Here is a 19,613-nt window from a genome sequence, read left to right as displayed (position 1 = left end):
GAAAGGGCCTCCGAATGAATCCCTTCCATGGTGATCTAACAGTCCTATGAAACAATTAAATTAATTGTGTCCTATGAAGTAATTCAATAATTTATTTCATTCCACAAAAGTATTTTTAAAATGAACTTTAAATTGAGAATTATAGCATTCAACCATGCAATTTAACAATCATGGAGTAATTTCTGTGTACAAAATTCTTTCCTAGCTAATATGTGAACTATTTGTGTGTTTGTTTTGGATAATATGGTATTTCTTATTAGCATATTATGGTTAATCTTAGGGGTAACACGGCTCTGAGTCAATCCATAAACTGAGTTTATGTGATACTGTTTATTTTACTATTTCCAAATAACATTTCATTCTTTTCAGGCCCTGCAAGGAGAAAAGGGATGGACATTCCCTAGCAAGGTAATTTCTAAAGCAAGGTGTATATGAAGGATATATGTGAGTGGCACAGATGACTTGGATTAAGATATATATTACAAATATATACTGTGGTTTTCTAATATTATTAAGATGTCACTGTTCCCAGGGAATCCAGGACCAGTGGTGAGAGTGGTGATACCGGAGGGTGGAGTGAGGGTGGGGTGGAAAGGGGGAACCAATTACAGGGATCCACATACAACCTCCTCCCTGGGGGACAGACAACAGAAAAGTGGGTGAAGGGAGATGTCAGACACTGTATGATATGACAAAATAATAATTTATAAGTTATCAAGGGTTCATGAGGGAGTGGGGAGCAGGGAGGGAGTGGAAAAATGAGGAGCTGAACTCAGGGGCTTACTTTGAGAGCAAATGTTTTAAGAATGATGAGGGTAACGAATGTACAAATGTGCTTTATACAATTGATGTACGTATGGAATGTGATAAGAGTTGTATGAGTCCCAAATAAAATGACTTAAAAAAAAAAGATGTCGCTGCTTCACAAATTATTTTGAAGTTTAAGAAAATCATTCAAAAATGTGACCAGAATGTATTCAATTGACAGGGTAATTCAAGCATCGATGACTAAGAATAAATACACAAGAAGAGTCCCCCAAAATGTTGACAAATAAGATGGACCAGTGCGGCCTCACCTTTCAAGGATGTGATATATGAATACTCTTATGATTATAAAATTCAGTCAATAAATATAGCCATGTACCACATAACTTGCATTTGGGTAGTATCAGACAACATATAAATCCATGGTTGCAATAACCGGAAAATCCACTATATTAAAAATCTAATGTCATGAAATGGTTTATAGCAACAAATAGGCACTAGCTTGCAATATGCTTGAAAACATTTTTAGTTTTCTTATTGTTATTGAATTATGTTAAAGATATTTTAGTGTATCTAGAAGTAACACTTGAATGCTTTTAACATATTTTCTATTACACTTTATACTATAAACTAAGACAAACACTTAAGTAACTAATATTAGATACATACTATACATAGCTGTTCTGGTTTATGAACAATTTAACTTAACAGATTCAGGAGTGAAATTCATCTATAAGCTAGAGAGATTGCCCGTGTATAATAAAGTGTTTGCACAACATCCAAGTCCCATAACATCCTCCCACACATACCATGGACATCGAAGAATGCATGACTATAGTTATCAAAGAATTGCTAACAGGAAAATAATTATATATTTTAAAAGTTAAAAAGGGATAAATTGGTATTAAAATAATGTGTAAATTATTAAAGTAATGTTAATTTCTCAGATGCTATATATTAAAAATTACATAGTCTGGTGTCAATTTTAAGTTTAAGAGTATAGCGGTGGAGTCTAGCTTGTCACTCAGGTAATAGCCAATGAGACCTCCATGTGGGCATTGCCTTTTCCTGAGAATTCTTGGAATTCCTATGTTTTCCTCCTTGGAGGTAGGAGACACACACACACTCTCTCTCTCTGTCAGACACCCCTGTAGAGAAGACACATGGAGAGAGGCTGATGGAGCCAGAGCTCTGGAGCTGGAGAAGCCACATGGACCCCTGCCTGCGCTGTGATGCTTATACACAGCGCTGTGGTGGTCCACTGGATCCACAAGACTTCCCACCCACTGGCCTGTGATCTTCCTGCATTTGGTGTCATTGCATGGGTTTTGTGAGTATGAAGAGGATTTTATAGATTGGTATCAGACATGTGGACTAATATCGGATTTATGGACTTGATCTGGACTAGGCTGGGATGTTTTATCAATATTCAACTGCGCTTGTATATAAAGCTCTTTCTTATACACATATGAGGGTCTATGGATTTGTTTCTCTAGTCTACCTAGACTAACACAGATACTTAAGAAAGAAGTTCAAGCTGCATGAAAGCATTAGTAAAAAACAAAGCTTCAAAAATTGGTGGACTACCAGTCAAAATGTTCCAACAAGCTGATGAAGCATTGGAAGCTCACTTGTCTGTGCCAGGAAATTTGGAAGACAGCTACTTGGCCAACTGAAGAGATCCATATTTGTACTCATTCCAAAGAAAGGTGATCCAACAGAGTGCTCCATTTATAGAACAGTACCGTTGATATCACATGAAAATAAAATTTTTATGATTATAATTCAAAATTGGTTCCAGCAGTACATTGAGAGGGAGCTGCCAGAAGTTCAAGCCAGACCTGGAAAAGGACATACAACAGTGGTGATCACTACTGATGTCAAATGGTTCTTAGATGAAAGTGGAGAACCCTCAAAAAATGATTACTTGTGTTTTTTTATTAGACAAAGGCATTCGACTGTGTGGACCATAATCAACTATGGATAGCCTTGAGAAGAACAGGAATCCCATCATACATCATGGTGTGCATGCAGACTGTGTATATGGACTAAGAGGCAGCTGTGGAAACAGAACCAGGGAATACTGTATGGGTTCAAATCAGGAAAGGTGTGTGTCAGGGCGTTATCATCTTACCACACGTATTCATTCTGTGTGCTGAGCAAATCATCAGAGATGCTTGATGGTATGAAAACTAATGTGGCCTCAAGATTGGAGACAGGCTTAACCTGCTACAGACAGATGACACAACCTTGACTGATGACAGCGAGGAGGACTTGAACCACTTGGTGATGGAGTGGATTACAACGCAATGCAAGGTAGACCAAATCCTCACCACTGGACAAATAACTCACCTCATGACAGGAAGAAAAGATTGAATTGTCAAGGATTTTGTCACGCTTGGATCCACAATCTACACTCAAGGAAGCAGCAGGCACGAGATCAAAAAATGGTGTGTTCAGTAAGTGCGCTGTGCAAGACCTCGTTAGTGTGTTGAAAATCAAAGATGTTTCTCTGAAGACTAAGGTGTGCCTGATCCAAGGGATTGTATTTTTAATGGTTTCATATGCATGTGAATATTGCATATTTAAGAAGATAGACGGAAGAGTGATTGATGTGCTTGAATTGTGGTGCTGGAAAAGAATATTGAAAGTAGCATAGACTACCCCTAGGACAAACAAACCTGTCTGGGAAGAAGTAAGGTCAGAGGGCGCTTGAGAGTCAAGGATGGCTAGACTATGTCTCACACAATTTTAATAGATTGTCATGAGAGACCTGTCCTTGGAGAAGAACATCATGATTGGGAAGGTAGAAGGGCAACAAAGGAGAGGAAAGCCCCAACGAGATGGATTGACACGGTGGCTGCTACCATGGGCTTAAGCAGAACACTTGTGAGGAGGGCGCAGGACCGCACAGAAATTCGGTCCGTGCTAAGAGCCCTCGATGGCACCTGTGACAACACTTAGGTGATGTATTGCACAATACCCTGGACATAGTTCGATGTGGAGCATTGTGTAATTACATAAAAATGAGTAAGTTAAAAAGGCATTATGTAGCACTCAAGGAGACTAGAATAGGAGATTATACAAGCTTTCTTTCTTTCTAAGGTATTTTGACAAATTCCCCACAGAGTCCTTTTAATATAAATTATCATTGTAGTACACACAGCATACACCACACTGTTCACACCTTCATAAGTCACCCTATCTTGAAGGAACATTCCCTTCTGAAAGTGTGAATTTTTAATTCAAACATAAAAATTCAGGAAAATTCACTTATAAAGACTTCAGTGGACACTTTTCTTAAGAGTTAGATGGGGAAAAATTAAATCACTGTACCTTTTTCTCCACCCCCAAATGTGATACAAAGAACTTTTCCCTCTATCTTGCCATGAGCTTGACAGTAATGTCAATATTCTTGTGGGCAGAACAGACGCATGGGAAAAAATTGAGAACTGGATAGTATTACTAAGCAAAAGAAGCAACTAAATCTGATGTCAACCAATTCCCAGTAATGCCATCACATAAATGTCGCTATGGTTAGAACCAGTTTGTGGCTGGACATATCCTTACTGATAGTAATTCCAAAGCCAACTGGCTTTTGTGTCTCTTCATGTAGGACGTTCACAGATTTCCGTAGACCACAAGTCTGATATCGGTGGGCTAGGCCTGGCATCACATTCAGCCAAAGCTTTTTGGTTTTACTGCGCAGGTGGGTGGGAGGAAAATTAAGAGAGTGGCTTTCAGAAATTCTCAGGATACCCTTAATATCTGCTGGAAAGCACAATCATATTTATGGAATGTTTTCATTGGCAGATTGGTGGGTTTTACGGTTCTATGCTAATTGAGATGCTCTTCCAGAATAAATGAGAGGGAGGGTGTATATTAACATAGCAACAACACATTTCTAGTGGCATTTCAAAGAGCGTTCTCAAACGGCTATTGGAGAATATGACCTTTTTTATATGCCATATGGATTTGTAGTATAATGCATTTCAGACTCAATTATATTACTACGATTTTATGCCAATTGCAGATGCAGACGGTTCTTTACTGTTCTAATCCAAACTCCACAACTAACAATCACAGCCAGGCTGTCTTCGCAAAGGGAAAAACAGACCCCGAAACCCATCTCGCAATCCCCTGCACAGTGCTTAGTGATAGCCAAAGGGAAAACAAGGAAACATAAATGCAGTCAGTGAGAAATAACATGTATCATGAGAAAATTAATCTGATTTCTCTGACACATTCTTTTGAAGAGTACTCTAATGTATATTCATCAACCTTAATCCATAAGCAGTGATAGTAGAGAGATAAAAGTTCAGAGTTTTGCAACTATTGAGTTTGAAAGCTTGTACAATGCACTCATCACCTCTGAGCCTTGATTTATTTTAAATAATCGAAGTGAGATGACTGATATTCAATAATCTAATATCAATAGTCTAAGTGATGACATGTTCAAACCTTGATTTTTTTTAAGTCTAAGCGAGATAACTGATATTCAATAATGTAAGTGAGATGAGGTATTCACATCTTGATATATATTTTAACCTAAGTGAGATGACTATTTTTAAACAATCTTTTATTATAATTAGGTAGAGTTTAACATTTCAGATCACCAACTTTGTATTCAACAGTTTAAAAACTAATCAAAAGCCCTAATCATTTATCTATTACCGACTCTTTGATTTCTCTTCTTCCTCTTGTGGACCACTATTTTCCCTTTCATTCAAGTTCACACCCCTCAACAACAACCTACTACATTGCTTTCTCTTCCCTTCTTTGCCCCCTTTCAAATGATGTTTGCACCACTATGTGGTCAAATACAAGCTGATTTCATTTCCTGCCCAAATGCAGAACAGTAGTTTGTATTCATACTACATCTGTCCTGCTGCGGCAACCACTAACACGTGGCTGTCAGACCTGCTTCAAGGTTACGTTTTGAATGACCAAGGATTTAAAGAGGTTTATGTGGGAGACCTGAGCTCGGGTTTTATATTTGTGATGGGTACTCACAAGTCTTCTGCTGGATGTCTATGGCTTCCATATAACAAACACCACAATAGGTTAAATTCCATAGTAAGGTAAGAGTCATTCTTTCAAAGAAGTTTCTTCATTAAGGCCAACAAGTACTCATAGAGACTGCTTTCTTTCTTTCTTTCCTTTTGTCTTTCATAAACGTTATACCAAGATACAATATTTTCACAGTTTCTCTAAAATGTGGTTCAGAACTATGGGTCATATAGTCCTTATCAGTCTCACACCACTTCGGAAGTGTCACCAACGGCTCATCTTTCCTGACCACGAGTCTCACCTCAGGGAGCCCTGCTCTGAGTGAAGGGTGATGAGGAAAGGTTGTGTCACAAATCCTGCTTTCTTGCCTGGGCTCAAACACTTTTGTATATTTTTATTATATTTCCCCCTTCAAAGAATGTCATATTTCTTTCCTTGGATGTTCTCATCCATTAATAACAAGGGGAGTATAACTCAGCTGACTTTAGAATACCCCCAAATTATTGCTAACGCCACCATCTATTAGGTGAGCAAGTCTGAGTGAGTTAACTTCAGCTCAGTTTTCTTGTCTGTAAAACTGGGAAATAAAAAAAAAAAAATTAAATTAAAAAAAACAACAAAAAAAACCTGGGAAATATTAACCTGTTTAAATAATTCTTCTGAAAATAAAGTAGGATGATCCACAAATAGTCAAAGACTTAAGACATGGGATACATCGGGTTTCATTGTTAGCTGCTCTCAGATGGGTTCTGACGGTGGCGATCCTACATGCGCCAGTCCTGTGCCATCCTTACTCCTGTTATGCTCCAGCCCACTGTTGCAGCCACTGTGTCTATCCACTTCATCGACTCTTCCTCTTTCTCTCTAACCCTCCTCTTTACCGAGCATGGTGTCATTTTCCAGGGACTGATTCCTCCTATGACACGTACCAAGTATGTAAAACAAAGTCTCACCATCCTTATTTCTAAGGAGCAATTCTGACTGTACTTCTTTTAAGGCAATTAACCCTGAATAAGTCCGAACTTCAATATTACCTAGTTTAGGTGCAGGTGAGTGGTAACATTTTAGTATAAAGATAAAACGTTTTATGTGTGTGCTTGAGATATAAATATGTCATACATTGCAATAGGTGGAGTAATAGAATCAAGGAACATATCAATAGCACAAATTGTAATGTATAATTGTAGATTGCTTTAAATTGGAGAGATAAAAATTATAATTTATAAAAGTTTTTGTATAGTTTTAGCTTAAAAAAAATGAAGTCCTAGCTTTCAATTTGAAATCTGTAATTTAAAGGACACAATGTACTCCAAAAAGATACTAATAAGCTTTAAAATGTTGACGTTCAAAGAGCTCTTACCAACTCAGTCAGCCTAGACTCAGACCTCAAAAGGAAGTAATGCTGTAAATTATTAGAATTTCCTTTCACTTCTTTAATTTTTTTCAGTCTCCATCTTTCTGTATTTTGGATGCGAAGCTCAGAATTAGGTTTAAAGGAACAGATGCTCACAGGGTTCTGCTTCAGGAACATGAGGAAGGTTTTTCTCAATCAAAATTGTCCTTGACTCAGGTCATGGATTCCTCTGAACCAAATATTTGAACGACATATCCTATAATGCAGATGCCTCCTTCAGGGGCATTTTGATATACCTGTTCTGCTTTGTTTGTAGGTGTTGACTCAGAGTCGAATTGACTCAGTCACTGCTACTAGGGACCTTCGGTAAATTGCTTTACCTCTCCTTGGTTCTTCATCTGTACAATACAGATAACAGTCTGTGTTACACACGGTTGGATGAAGATTAAAAGTGCTATTACACTTAAAGGAAGGTGCCGGGCACACATTCAGTGCCCAATACTCTTTTTGTCATTGTGTACACAGTTTTAAATTATTGAATTCATTCTTTGAGGACAACAAAAAGGGGGAGGAAGGAAGAGTATGTTTGTTTTGGACTATTGCCTAAGGCCAACCTCGGGAAGAATGCTTTTTTTTCCCTATGAAAGATGATGATAAGACAATAAATTTTGCAGTTACTTTAAAATTCTTAGTGCACTATGATGCATTTAGTAAAATGACAATGTTTTGTCACATCATGATTCATCATGATATTGGTGAAAAATGACTCAGAGCATCTATTAAATGAATACTAATACAGGCACATTCAGAGTGACCCTATAAAGCAAAGTAGAATTGCCCCCGAGTTTCTGAGACTGCCGAAACTTTATAGGACTAAAAAGCCTCATCTGTCTCCCATTGAAAAATTGATGGTTTTGAACTGCTCACCTTTCGTTAGCAGCCCAATTCTTATGCCACTATGATCACTGTGAGTTGAATTCAACTCAATGATAGTGAGTAAGGAGCCCTGTTAGCCAAGTGATTATTTCTTAGGCTGCTAACAGCAACCCTGGTGGCCTCATGATTAATCTCCTCTAGAGACAGATGAGACTTTCTATGCTCAGAAAGAGTTACCGTCTCAGAAATCTGCAGTGGGCAGTTCAACTCTATCCTTTGGGGGTCACTGTTAGTCAGAAGCAACATGATGCATGAGTTTGGCTTGGTTTTGGATAAAGACAGTTTCCTGATTATGGTGAGATCCACTCCTAAATCTATCTATAGATAAAATTTGTATATAAATTGGACAGTTGAGTACATATACAATGTTAGTCAAATATTTGTCAGTGTGTAGTATACCATATTGTGCTTAAAAAACATTCTAAAGATACCTGCAGATATACTAAAACATCTTTAAAATGAGGTTTTAATATGTGTCAAAAAGTAGCACTTATTTGTTATTATGAACTATTATTGTTATTGCTGTAGGATGTCATTTAGTTAGTTCCAACCCCTGGCCACTTTCTGCACAACTGAATGAAACTCTGACCAATTCAGCACCATCCTCACCATTGCGCCTGTGTTTGAGACCATTGTTGTAGCCACTGTGTCAATCCATCTCCTTGAGGGTCTTCCTCTCCCGTGCAAACCTTCTACTTTACCAATATCCTGATTTTCTTCTTAAGGGACAGGTCTCTTCTGACAACAGCTCCAAAGTATGTAAGACAAACTCTCCCCATTTGTGCCGCAAAGGAACATGCTGCCATACTTCTTCCAAAACAAATTAGTTTGGCCTTTTAGTTGTCCAAGTACTTTCATTATTCCTCTCCAGCACAATTCAAGTGCATCATCTTTTCTGTGGTCTTCTTTATTCAATGTCCAACTTTCATGTGCATATGAGGCAAAGGAAAGTGGCTTGGGTCAGTTGAACCTTAGTCCTCAAAGTAACCTCCTTGCTTTTCAATGATCTAAAAAGGTATGTGCACAAGATTCACCTAATACAACTTGTCTTTTTATCTCTTGACTGCTGCTTCAATGAGCATTGATTGCGGATCCAAGTCAGACAGCATCCTAGATAACTTCAAACTTTTCTTAATTCGTCATGTTACATATTAGTTCAAGTGTGAGGATGTGGGTCTTCTATACATTAAGTCATAATCCATCCTGAAGACTGCATTCGTGATTGTCAACAGCAAGTACTTCAAGTCCTCCTCACTTTCGGCAATGTTTCGTCAAGCAATGTTTCGTCATTTGCATATCACAAGTTTTAATAAGCCTTCTTCCCATCCTGATGCCACATTCTTCGTCATATAAACCACTTTCTTGATCATTTTCTCACAGTACAAATTGAATAAGAATGGTGTGAGGAAACCACGGTGTCACACAACGTTCCTGATTTTAAACCATGCAGTACTCCCTTCTTTTCACACAACTGCCTCTTGATTCGTGTACAAGTTCTTCAGGATCACAATGAAGTGTTCTGGAATTCCTATTCTCAAGCTTATCCATAGCTTGTTCTGCTCCATTCTGCTTTAGCTACCCTATATAAAGATGGTTTTAAGGTCTTTTCTGATATCCACATTGATGTTTGTTTTCTCTTTCCTGTCTTTTTAAAGCCCTTTTGCTTTCTTTATGAATGACAGTCTTGATGTCCCCTGGTAGGTCATCAGCTCTCCTTTCCTCAATGTTCAATAGAGCAAATCTATTCTTGAGATTGTCCTGAAATTCAGGTGGGATAGACTCAAAGGTGGTATTCTGGTTCTCATGGTCATGTTTTAATCTATTTCAGTTTCAAGGTGAACTTACAGATGAGCAATTGGTGGTCTGTTATATAGTCAGTCTCAGCCTGCTTTTAGCTTCTGATGTAGTTCTTCTCCAGTATGTCTGCCCACCAATGTAGTCAATTTGATTTCTAGGTATTCCATCTGGAGAAATCCATGTGTATACTCACTTTTTGTGTTGTTGAAAAGAGATATTTCTATGAACAAGTTTTTGGGTTTGCAAAAATTCTATCATTCAATCTCTAGCTTTATTTCTATAATAAAGTCCATATTTTCCAATTACTTTTCCTGACTTTTTGTTTCAAACGTCTGCATTCCAATCACCAATAATTATCAATGCTTCCTGATTGCATGTTTGATCAAATTCCAATTGAAGGGGTTTGTAGAATTCTTCAATTTCTTCATCACTAGCTTTTGTAGTTGGTGCATAAATTTGAATAATAGTTGTAGTGATTGAATTTCCTTGAAGGCAAATATACATATAGTCCTATCACAGACAGCACTGTATTCATGATGGATTTAGCAACATCCTTTCTGACAATGACTGACCATTCCTCTTGATTGTGTCTTTCCTGGTGCAGTAAGTCATATGATTTTCTGATTCAAAATGGCCAATGCCAGTCCATTTCCACTCATCAGTGCCTAACATATCAATTTTATGCATTCCAGTTCATTTTTGATGACTTTCAATTCTCCTAGATTTATACTTCACACATGACAAGTTCCAATCATTAGAAGTCTTTTCAGCTGTTTCTTTTAACCTTCAGTCATGCCTCATCACCAAAGAAGATACTGAAGATTCTGATGCCATAGGCTTTACCTGACTCATGTTACCATGGTTGACACCACTCCAAGAAATCAGCTCCTCTCCAGTCATATTTTGAGTACCGTTTGACCCAAGGGGCCCATCCTCTGGCACTATCGTTGACAACGCTCTTCTTCTATTCATTAGGACTTCTGAAACTGACAATATTTCAAAACAATGCATAAGGTCTTCAGTGGCTACTTTCTTAGAAGTGGGGAGCCAAGTCCTTCTTTAGAGTCTGTTCTTAGGCTGGAATATCTGCTGAGACCTGATAACTTTGCCTATCTCAGCTGGCATTTGAAATATCTCCCAGCATCACAGCAATGCACAAGCCACCACAGTACAAGTGGTGGTGATCTATTGTCTGAACCACAAATTTTCAAAATAACAGACTTTATGAGGGGTTATTCATTACTGTATATTGTAGATGGGTCAGAAAATCATTACCTAGGGACTGTGTATGCACAATACATTGATAAATGCTTTAAGTTATCACTTTATTTTGCAATTCATAATGTGCTTCTTTCCTTGAATTCTTTCCACGTATTTGTACCAGCAGTTGACCATTTTTTGTAACAGAAAGACCTTACTGGTATTCTAGGTTGTATAGACCAGGAAACACACAGGGTGGATCCTCTAACCCCGAAGCTCCCAGCTACTGCTCCCAAGTGGCTATAGTACAAGTTTATTTCCCTTCTATAGAAGTGCTCTAATATTTCAATCTAATTGTAGATATTTCTTATTACTTAAACCATTCCCAGACACATTGATGATCCAATCAAATGTTTTCCCTTCAGTATAGGTAGTAATAGAGCTGAACAGATCTCTAAAGCTTTTGTAACTTGGAGTTCCATGCCATTTTGCTGCAGTATGAGTCAAAGTTAACCTGACGGCTGTGGCTGTGGAAGTTAAGTAAAATGCTCACCCACTGAGATCAGAATCTCATCTACTGAACTTCATAAACCTTGGCTTACTACAAAAATGATTCAATTTCAATTTAAAGAGATAGTGGGGCTACAAAAGCATTAATATATATTGATTGACTTCCAAGCAATTGAGCAATTCTGTGGAGTAGTGGTTACAGCCTAGGCTGGGATCCAAAAGGACAAACAGTTAGAAAACACCAGCAGTTTTGATGGAGAATGATGGGGCCTTCTACTCCCTTGGGGAATTACAGTCTGGGAAACCCAATGGGGCAGTGTCACCATGTCCTGTAAATTCCTATGCGTCAGCATCACCTAGATGACAGTGGATTTGTTTTGGGGAGTTTCGCAAACAGATCAGAGAGAGGTTTACTGATAACATCAAACTCTCCTTTAGCTACTTATTATCTGAGTAATTATAGAAACACAGTTTAGCCATCAGGCAGTTGTAAAATTATTAATTTTGTTGTTGGAAAATGAATACCAATCATTTCTTAAGTGGATTTATTTAAAACTAGCCAACAGTAGATTGATTAAAGGGCTGCAAAGAAAATATTGGCTTTGAAAGATAACTTCTGTTATGTTTGTTTGAATCAGTATTGTTTTCAAATCATTGCTAAGTTGTTACTTGATGGCTTATATATTAAATTTTATTATTCGGTTACATTGTTTATCCACTCATTTCATCTCTCACTTAACAAATCTTGATGCAGCCTTCCATGTACCAGGCACAAATACCATACTGGAATTACAGAAATTGAGATAGAGAGGTTCTTCTTTCTATGAATGGGTAGTACACAAAGATGGTTAAAAGGGTCTATTTCCAAAACAATTCCACTCAATGATATAACACAGGTGATAATATTCAGAAAATTTGCCTCTATGATTAAAGCTGACTATGTAATATAATAACCCCAAAGACAATCTACTCAGGAAACCTAATCATTATATTCTCCCAGATTGATAATTTTGAATTTCAGTGTTATTTGTTCAAAATGAATACCATTTCTTTATAACTGAATTTTATATTTATATATGTATTAAGTTCCCTGAAAAAAGTTGCATAAGTTTAAAGCCCAATATCAATTGATCTTATAATAACTTCCAAATCATAAAACTAATCTGTCTCATTTTCTCAATTTATGCAGTAAAACAATTTAAGAGGCTTGTTCCAAAGAATAAAGTACTGCAAAATATGTCTGGTTCTAATAGAAGAGGCTCAGGTATTCTCATATGAAATGACATTTAAACTATTTGAGGATTCAAAGAATACAAATTAACAGTTATTTCTATAATTAAGGTGTATATGTATATCTCAACTAAATACCTATGATTTTATTATGAGATGCCATAGATAAGGAATCTATCAGCCCATTGCTTCAAAGATTGACATCTAAGTCATTTGGTGTTAGAAACTGATGTTAAGATATGTAGTTAAGGACTAGCAGCAGTGAACTAGAACAAGTGCTAAACTTTGGGGGAGAATTCAAGTTAAACATTCCACGCAAGACAGTCTATCACACAGAACTTGCAACAAGTGAGTTGTGAACTTCAACGTGACTATGGATTATGAGGCATGAGGGTATAGGATGGATCTCATTAAAATATATTCTTATTCAGCAAGTGTTGAGCTATTGAATTTGAGCTTCTAAACCACCTTCCACTCTGTGTTGTGATACTAGGATTCTGTAATTTACAATTATTGCCTGCTGGCTTGCTTTATTTTAGGCTTTGCAGGAGGATAGAAAAAGGAAGACGGGACTTGCTTCGTTCATTAACTTCCTGTGGGTCTTCTACCTGCTTCATGCGCTTGTGAATGTTACTCTATTATAACATGTTCCACATACTAGCCACATCTGGTCCTTGTCATGAGAGAAGAACATTCTACTTTGGGTTTCCCTACATTTGTAAACTCAGCCTCATTTAATGTCATCCCACCCAATCCAGGAAACCACCATGAGTCAAGGAGTATTTCTTACTTTCAGATATAAATTTCAGATACAAGGGTCCCTTCTCTGAACTGAAATGCCAGCACAGTGGCCTCTTCCCCTGAGTCTTTTTCATTTATTACTATTTATACTGCCTAGAAAGTGTTTCTTTATAAAAATAACAATGTATCTCCTGGTACCCTTCTGCGATACTTATGTTTTTTTTTAGAGTAACCCTAAAGCATGAGGAGACTTTCGTATTTGCGAAGCCTTCTTCCTTCCCAGTCACACATGACTCGACCCCGCATCAAAGGATGTCATCTCCAAATCCTTCTCCTCCTTGGGAACATGTGCGCCAGTGTGTTTTCTAAAGTATAATACATGCCTAGCCAGACTAAAATAATGAACCAATCATAACAGTCTTTAAAACACATTAGCTGGGCCTAGGATTTGTGTATTTTCCCCTGAGATAACTTCTCAAATGCTATGCTCCTTTGTGTCTTAATGTAGTCTGTCATTCAAAATGCATATTTTGGTATTAAGTGCCAGGCTTATTAATGTTGTGGTTTATTATTTTTATACCTAAATTTATTATTTATACCTAGATTCTTATAGGTAAGATTAAATTATTTTTAAAAAGTTGGTGTTTACCTACAACTCAGGTTCTTAATCTATGTAACATTTTCTGTGCATTCCAGGTGTTTAGCAGAATTATTCACAATAAGGAAGTGGGAAACTTGGATTGAAGACAGACTCCATTGTTGTTTCAGAAGTGAAATTTTTAATAAAAGTGTTTGGGAGAAGAATTGCAAGGGAGGCTTTTCTGGTTAGTTAAGGCCTTAGAAGCAGAAGGTGACAAACGTCTTTGAGAAGTCTACTTGGATGACAGTCAAGAGCCAATAGCATAAATCCCCCGCCCTGAAGCACTGACTATAAACTTGACATCTCTGTGTAGCGATTTGGATAAGGCTACCATATCACAAAAAAAGTCTTCGTTATTATTACAAATAATAACAAAAATGATCTATTATGTCTAACCTATTCCAATTCATTGCATATTTTAAACAGGTTATGATTGTCTAACATTGTTTGCTTAGATGTATTTGAAATGTGTGATAAATTAGGATAAGTAAATTTTAGTAGGTAACTCTTTTTTATTTTTTGTAATGATCTAAGAAATAGTATATTTTTGGAATATGATAACCTTACTCAAAACTCCAACAAAGAATGTTTTGAGTAAAGTTTTTTACTTAGCAAACTCAAATATCTCTATTTTTAATAACATGAGATGAGAGTTCCAGAAATGGTACTGAAACTTAGCAAACACTATGATTTTCCTAGCCTTTTTCAGGAATCACATCAGAGTTCATTATGTCTTGGGTATCACAGTTTGATTTTGAATATATTTGAAATCAGAAGTCATGGCTCTCCTTGGTGAGCTGGATACATCAATGAATTTGTGAAATCAAGTGAACATGTAGTGATTTTTTTAATATTTGTTCCTTCTGCCAGGGCATTTTTCTCATTATAGAGGTTTGGAATGCCTTAACACATTATAATAATCTCATTTGTACCACTGTCACATCTTCAAGTGCTTAGCAGAGTTAGGATTCAAGCACAAACTAAGTTATATCAGAAACAATATGATTAGTGGCAAAAAAATGGCAACCTGAAATGGGCAATTTTTCAAACTCATACGAAGTGTTAATGCTGCGAACAGTATTTCAGAGACTTTGAATAAAAACTGATGATAAACTTGAAGGGGACTGGGGTCACACACTAGTCCAAATGAAGATAATCCTACTTATTTTCAAAGCTTTTAGAAGAAATATAGAATAATGCCTGCTGCATTTTGATACATCCATGCTAGAAATGAAATGAAACAAAACATAACAAAAAGCATAATGAGTAGATGTTTAAATATCCTTTGGGGTGTAAAAAAAAATACTTTACCATTAGTTCAACTTTCAAAATTGAGTTCTCAATCTAATGGTCTGCTGATTTAAAGTTGGCCTTAACCCAAACCCAACTCACTGACCTGGAGTTCATTCTGAATGATAGTTATCATAGCGGACATAGCAGAAATGCTCCCTAGAAAGTTTCAGGTTGTAAGAGAGGCAGACCGCCCCATCATTCTGCCATAGAATAGCTAGTGGGTTCCAACCCCTCACTTTGGTTAGAAGCTCAGCCTCTAACCCACTGTGTCTCCAGAACTCATCAACTTGACCCACACTTGCCTTTTTCTTTGGCCTCCAAAAAGAATGAAAAGATTTTTGTTACTTGCAAGTATTCAAACATTAATTTGTGAATTTACTGAAGGGGAGTTGACCATGGGGATGTGACTAGGGTAAAGCCTGTGGGAGTAGAGTTTTCTCGATCTTCATGAACTTCATGGGACATGACCCAAGGTAAGGGGAAACAGCAGCAAAAATGTGCTAATGATTGGAACTTGAAAGAACAAAGTATGAATCTAGGAAAATTGGAAGTCATTAAAGTGCCAGGGAACATATAAAGATCAATATCCTAGGTATTAGTGAACTGAAATGGATTGATATTGGCCATCTTGAATTGGAAAATAATATGTGGGAATAGCACAATCAGGGGAATAAGACATTCAAGAGAAATGGCTTGGCATTCATTGTCAAAAAGGATGTTGTTAAATCCATCATGAAGTAAAATGCTGTCTCTGATAGATATATGCATATTTGCCTTCAAGGAAATTCAATCAACACAACTAATATTCAAATGTAAGTACCAATCACAAATGTTAGTGATGAAACTGAAGAATTCTGCAGATGCCTTCAGTCACAAATTGACCAAATTTCATTACTCAAACATCATTGATAAAAAAATCATTGATAATTATTGGCAATTGGAATGCAAAACATAAAACAAAGAGCAAGGAACAATAATTAGAAAATGTACTTGGTGATTGAAATGAAGCTGGAGTTCACATAATAGAATTTTGAAAAACCAACAAATTGTTCATTGCAAAGACCTTTTTCAACAACACAAAAATGTCCATATACATGGACTTCTATAGGTGGAATACACAGAAATCAAATTGGTTACACCTGTTGGAAAACACAATGGAGAAACTTACTAGTATCTAAAACCATACCAGTGGCCTAATGTAGAACAGACCATCAATTGCTCCTACGTAAGTTCAGGATAAAGTTGAAGAAAAATTAAAATAAGTCTATAGGAGCCAAAATACAACCTTGAGTCTATCCCACCTGAATTTCAAGAAAATCTCAAGAACAGATTTCATACATTGACCATCAACAACAAAAGACCTGATGAACCGTGAGAGGATATCAAGAATATCGCTCATGAAGAAAGCAAAAGGGCACTAAAAAGAAGGAAAGAAAAAACAAATAGCAAAGTGGATGTCAGAAGAGACTCTGAAACTTGTTCTTTATACGGAGTAGTTAGAGCAAGTGGAAGGAAAGATGAACTGAAAAAGCTGAATAGAAAACATCAAAAGGCAGCCTGAGAAGAAAAAAACAAATATTATAATGAAACGTGAAAACTTCTAGATTTATCAAACCAAAGGGAAGACTAGGCTCACCACAGCTGAAACTGAAAAAACTCAAGAAAAAAAGTCAAACCTCAAGTTGCAGTCTTAAAAGATTTTATGGGCAAAAAGATTGAATTATGTAGGAAATGTCAAGAGGTGATGGACAGACTATACAGAGACACTGTACCAAAATAAACTAGTTGACAATCCACCGTTTTAAGAAGTAGCATCAGAGCAAGAACCCATGGTTCAGATGGAAGAAGGTTAAACGACACCGAATGCATTAGCCAACAAGTCTCCAGAACTTGATGGACTCCCCACTGAAATGTTGCAGCAAGCTGAAGGAGCACTGGAAGCACTCACTCATCTATGCCAGGAACTTTGGAAGACAGCTACTTGGCCAACTGACTGGAAGCAATCCGAATTGGTGCACATTCCAAAGAAAGTTAACCGAACAGAATGCTCAAATGATAGAAGAGTATCCTTGAAATCAGATGCAAGAAAACATTTGCACCCACAAAGGTTGCAGGGGGCTAGGTAGTACTGACAAGAAGATGTGCAATATGGGACATCAGTGCTGATCTCTGATGGATTTGGGCTCAAAGCAGAGGATACCAGAAAGATGTTTACTTGTTTTTCACAGATTAAGCAAAGACATTCAACTATGTGGTCTATAATAATCTGTGGATAACCTTGAGAAGATTGTGAATTCCAGAACATTTCATTGTGCTCAAGAAGAGTTTGTATATGGATCAAGAAGCAGTGGTGTGAACATAACAAAGTAATGCTACATGGTTTAAAATCAGGAAAGGTATGCATCACGGTTATATCCTCATCACATTTGTTCATCATCAGAGAACCTGGGTTATATGAAGAATAAAGCGGCATCAGAATTGAAGGAAGGTTTATTAACAGTGATACGCAGATGACACAACCTTGCTTGCTGAAAATGAGGAGAAATTGAAGCACTTGACAAAAATCTAAGATTTTAGCCTTAATTATGGATTTCAACTCAATATAAAGATCAAATTTTCACAACTGGACTAATAGATAAATTCATGATAAATGAAGAAAAGTTGGAATTTGTCAAGAACTTTTTTCTTGCTTGGATCTACAATTGATCATCATGGAAGCAGCATTCAGGAGTCAAGAGGTGTGTTGAATTAGGCAAATCTGTTTCACAATGCCTCTGTAGAATGTTGAACAGCAATGATGTTATTTGAGGACTAAGATGCATTTGACCCAAGCCGTGATATTCTCCACTGCATCATATTCAAATGTTAGGATGTTTCAATATAAATATTGAACTTCGTTTGAAAGAGAGAGAGAGATTTGGCAATAGAGAACACTCATTGCAATAATAATAGCAAAATCAATGAAGTACTCATGTGCACACACACAGAGGGAGAGGCAGAGGGAGAGGCAGAGGGAGAGGGAGGGAGGGAGGGAGGGAGAGGGACGGAGAGAGACAGAGAGAAAGATTCTTGTCTCAAGAAATGGCCCATACAGTTGTAGAGCTGTTCAAATTCCAAGTCCCTGGGCTGGATATCAGACTGACTCATCGGACTCACATAACTACAAGGGCAGATAAAACCATTTGGAAAATTAAATGTCAGAGGAAAAAAAAAATCTAAGGTTGATGAGTAAGATGGCAGGCTGCTCATGACTTCCAGGATTAATTAGCTGAAGTATAAAGAATCAAAGATCAGATGATAAGCCAAACGCAGGATCAGACCCAACAATAAGCAAGTTTGTCTCTTCAGAGTTGAAAACAAGCTACACCACTGTACACTCCCTTTCCATTGATTGTCTCTCATGACTGAACCACAGAACTGAGTACATTATATCAGATCTCGACAAGGGAGATATCGACTACTTAACTGCTAAACCACAGATAATCCTGTCCCAGTTGACACACAACCACAACTGTCACCTGGGGTAAGGATAGGTGTTATATTAGGCTGAGTCTTCTCTAGAAGACCAAGAAAAAAAATATATGCGTATGTACATGCATGTATATAAACAGACTCAATGGCACCTAGCATGTACAGTATAACGATAATTGGTTTATATAATAAACAATTTATATTATACATATATAAACCAATCACAGCTATTTATGTTGTTGTTAGGTGCCATTGAGTCTGTTCTCCTAGTCATTCTGTGGATGAAAGAGAATTACACACCGACCAGGCCCGCACCATTGTACGATGAACCATTGCGGCAACCGCTGTGTCAATCCATCTTGTGCAGGACGTTCCTCGCTGTCACTTCCCCTCTATTTTCCCAAGCACACTGTCTTTCTCCAGGCACTTGTCTCTCCTGACAACACGTCTAAAGTATTTAGCAGAGCAAAATATATATATAAGTGGATAAATGCCAATGCATCCAAATTATTTTATAGACAGTATATTTTTTATGTCAAATCTAAAAACTTTTTACCTAGCCAAAGTAACAGAGATGTTCTCCAGTTTGTTTGTTTTTTTAATAGAAGCTTTAGAGTTTCAGGCTTTACGTTTTAGCGTCTGGTTTTCTGTAAGTTAGTATTTTGG

The sequence above is a fragment of the Echinops telfairi genome, unplaced genomic scaffold, assembly GCF_000313985.2.
Source record: "Echinops telfairi isolate 266 unplaced genomic scaffold, ASM31398v2 ScPeMD7_3533;HRSCAF=4204_0, whole genome shotgun sequence".
In the NCBI taxonomy this organism is placed as follows: Eukaryota; Metazoa; Chordata; class Mammalia; order Afrosoricida; family Tenrecidae; genus Echinops; species Echinops telfairi.
The sequence above is the reverse complement of the archived record's forward strand: the minus strand, read 5'-3'. Positions refer to the sequence as shown.